Source organism: Triturus cristatus, chromosome 8 (genome assembly GCF_964204655.1).
Source record: "Triturus cristatus chromosome 8, aTriCri1.1, whole genome shotgun sequence".
Taxonomy (NCBI): domain Eukaryota; kingdom Metazoa; phylum Chordata; class Amphibia; order Caudata; family Salamandridae; genus Triturus; species Triturus cristatus.
This window is the reverse complement of record NC_140591.1, coordinates 224,790,187-224,794,172: the sequence shown is the minus strand read 5'-3', so window position 1 is coordinate 224,794,172 and position 3,986 is coordinate 224,790,187.

Below are 3,986 nucleotides of genomic sequence, written 5' to 3'. Positions count from 1 at the left end.
AATGCGGCACTTAGATCGAGGAGGATCAATCAATCAATAAATCAATCAATCAGAGCTTATAAACTACTCACCTTTATGGGCTCAAGGTGCTGGGGGTGGGAACTGCTGGTCCGTTGAATGTGCTGTGGTTCAGTTGAACAGCCAGGCCTTGAGGTCATTCCTGAATCAGGGCAGTGACGTGATTGCCTGAGGTGGAGGGAAGGGTGTTCCAGGTCTTTGCTGCGAGGTAGGACAAGGATCTTCCTCCAGCCGTGGTCTTGTGGATGTGTGCAATGGTAGCCAGTTGGGCTGAGCGGAGGTCTCTGGTGGGTGCGTGGAACGCAAGGCGGATGTTCAGGTACGCAGGTTCTGCGTTGTGTATTGCTTTGTAGGCATGTGTGACATTCTTTATTTCCTTTTTTCCCTCCTGCCTTGTTTCTTCCTCTTTCCATATTTCCATCCTTTCTTTCATTCTTTATATGGTTTCATTCTTTCTTTGTTTCCTTTTTCCTGCGCTCTTTCTTTCTACCGCTTACATTCTTTCCTTCCTCTCTTCCTTCTTTTTCCCTCTTCCTTTCTTTCCTTTTTCTTTCATTCTTTCTTTCTTTCCTTCTTTCCCTCTTTCTTTCCATATTTCTATCTTTGCTTTCATTCATACAATCCTTTCTTGCATTCTTTCTTCCTTTTCTTTTTTCTTTCTTTCTTTCTTTCTTTCTCTCCTTTCCTTTCTTTTTTCTTTCTTTCCTTTTTTCTGTCATTCTATCCTTCCTTCCATATTTTCTTACTTGTTATCTTCTATTCTTTATTTATTTTATTTATTTTGAAAGTTTTGTATAGCGCGAACAAGACTCTTGCGAGTAACAGAGCGCTTAACATGTTATAGGTGCAGTTCTGAAAGTCATAAAGATTAAGCTATACATAGGGACAAACTAAAGAGTATCAAACAAACAATCATCAGACATAAAATACAGAAAACCGTAACAAAGATCAAGTGAATTTAGCCATGAGGATCGCTTTCACTTCTTTTTTGAATGCGGCAGACGAAGGGTTCATTCTTGTTTCACTGGGTAAGGCATTCCAGATCCTAGGAGCCATGCCCGAGAAGGATCGGTTATAGGTTTTTTTTGGGGCAAATCTTTGTGGTTTCAATAGAAGAGTCTTGGCACTCCTGGAGGCTCTGTTGCCCGAAGAGCGCACCAATTTCTGAGCTAGGTAGTGGGTGGCATTGTGGTGGAGGGCCTTGTGGGTCATACAAGCGATTTTCAGATGGATTCTGGCTTCAAACGGAAGCCAGTTGAGTGCTCTCAAGTCTGGTGAAATGTGGGAGTTTCTCTTTGCGCCCGTGATGAGTCTCACTGCAGAGTTGATCGTGGCTCTTAGTGGGGCTGTCGATGTCCTCGGAAGGCCGCAAAGTGTAACTGCCCCGTATTCCACCCGAGGGATTACCAGTGCTTGGACCGCTAGTTTGAGATCTTGGGACGGTAAAAAGGGTTTAAGATTACGAAGAGTCTTCAGATGGAAGTTAGCTCCTTTTGTGGCGGCGCTGATATGTTTCTGCATCTTCAGGTTACTGTCAAGCGTGACCCCCAGAGATTTTGCTGAGTCCACGACTAGCGGATGACCATTAAGAGCTGTAAGGTGTTTCATCCATTCCAGTATGATTGGAGATTTGTTAGGGGGGCGATTCGGAGGAATTCAGTTTTGAGGGAGTTTAGTTTCAAGTGGTTTTCGGCCAGCCAGGTTTTTTGAAGTGTGGAGTTGAGTGATTTGATGTCTTCCAGAGAATGAATCTTGATGTAAATTTGGGTATCGTCCGCGTACATGTGAAAGTGAATTTTGGCAAGGCTGAGAAGATCGGTTAGTGGTTCCATAAAGAGGTTGAAAAGGGTAGGAGAGAGAGAAGAGCCTTGTGGAACTCCTAGCGTGACAGGCATGGGGTTGGACAGAGATTGGTTGACCTTGAAGCTTTGGGATCTATTTTGCAGGAAGGAGGTGAACCAGTTAAAAACAGAACCCGAAATTCCAATTCTATTGTTCAGGAGGGTGAGCAGGTTGTCATGTTTGACGGTGTCAAAAGCTGAGGATAGATCGAGTAGAATTAGTAAACAAGCTTCGTTTTGGTCTAGGATTTTTAGAGCGTCGTCAAGAATATGTGTCATGGCTGATTCAGTGCTATGAACTGCTCGGAAGCCAGATTGAAACTGGTTAAGAAGGTTGAATTGAGCAATGTGGTTGTTCAGCTGTGAATTAACACATTTTTCCAGAAGTTTGGCCAGCATTGGGATGTTGGAGATCGGGCGATAGTTGTTTGGGTCCGAAGGGTCAGCTGTAGGTTTCTTAAGGATCGGAGAGACCTGCCCTGTTTTCAGGCTGTCCGGGATGGATCCTTGAAGAAGGGACGAGTTGATGATCTTAGTCCAGAGGGGTAGGACTAGGGGAATGAAGTCTTTAAGGTAATTGGCCGGTAGCGGGTCTAAGAAGTGATTGGAGGGTTTCAGAGAAGTTAGTGTCTTTAATATGTGCTCTTCACTGTAAGTGTTGAAGTGGGACCATGTTGCGTTGTTTTTTAGTTTAAATTTTGGGAGGTCATTTTCTTGAGCCACTGCCAAGGGCAGAGCTGGGTTTTTACTCTGTTCTGCGGTGTCTAAGAGGTCTTTTCTTAGGTCTGATTTAATGGATTCCGTCTTGGTCGCGAAGAAGGTGGCAAATTCGTCACAATTGGGATGGGAGGGTGGTGTCAGGTTAGGGAGATTGGGAGGGTTATTGGTCTGAGCTTTGAGAAGATCGAAGAGCTTTTTGGGGCGGCTCCTGGCCCCGTCTAGTTGTGATCTGAAGAAGACGGTTTTCGCTTTTCTGATCTTCCTAAAGTAAGCATTTCTGGAGCATCTGAGAAGCTTGAGATGATGAGTAGAGGGGTCAGCTCTCCAACGACGTTCCAGTAGTCTGAGAGTGCGTCTGTCATCATTTAGTCTCCCATCGTACCAGGGTTTTGAATCTTTAGTAGAAGTACTTTTTAGCTGAAGCGGGGCAATATTGTCAAGTAGATTGTTCATGGAACAGAAGTAGTGATTGGTCAGCTCCTGAACATCCTTGAGGTCTTCAGGGGGGTGGAGATGGTTGGGATTAACTAATGATAAGAGGTTAGAGCCAGCGAGTTTCAGGCTTCTCTTCCAGGTCTTAGATCTCAAGGGTTGAGTTGGGCGTCGTTTAGTCGTTTCCAAGATTTGGAAAGAAATGACATGATGGTCAGACCAGTCGCAGGGGAGAATCGAGACAAGTTGTGTGGCGCCAGCTTTGGAAATTATTAGGTCTAGAGTGGCACCTTTGTCGTGTGTCGGGCTGTTACATATTTGGACAAGATTGAGGTCAGCAAGGAAGGCTTTGAGGCTGTTTACCCCAGGGTCGTTCTCGTCATCCCAGTGTAGGTTGAAGTCACCCAAGAAGATTTGCTTATATTGTTGATTGTCATTAGATGTTAGCAATTCCATGAGGTGTTCCGTGAATGTTAGGTTGTCACCAGGAGGGTGGTAGAAGGTGTGTAAAGAGCAAATTTGTTTGTTGTTATTGGCTATGTTTAAGCAAAGATATTCGCATGAGGGTACCGAGGGGGCATTAGAGGTGGAAACTGAGAGGCTGATCTGGTGAATGCAGGCTAATCCCCCTCCTTGTCTGTCAGCTCTGTCTAGTCTGGTGATGTCATAGTTAGGGGGAAGCAGGATGTCCATGATGGGGGTAGACGTTTCCTTTAGCCAAGTTTCAGTCAGGATCAGAATGACTGGTTCGTTAGCAATAAGTAGGTCAGCTAGAGCAGCAGCGTGTCTAGACGCAGATCTGCATTTCAGCAGGATACAGCTGAGATTTTGCTTGGTGGAGGCTGTGGATGGTTCGCCTCTGAGGGGAATTCTAGTAAGGTTATTTGCATCAATACCTCTGGGGTTGTGTCTGCTGGGTCGGTGTGAGTTGGTAGGTATAGCAGGTATTCTGGAGTCTGTGTGAGCCGTAGCTGG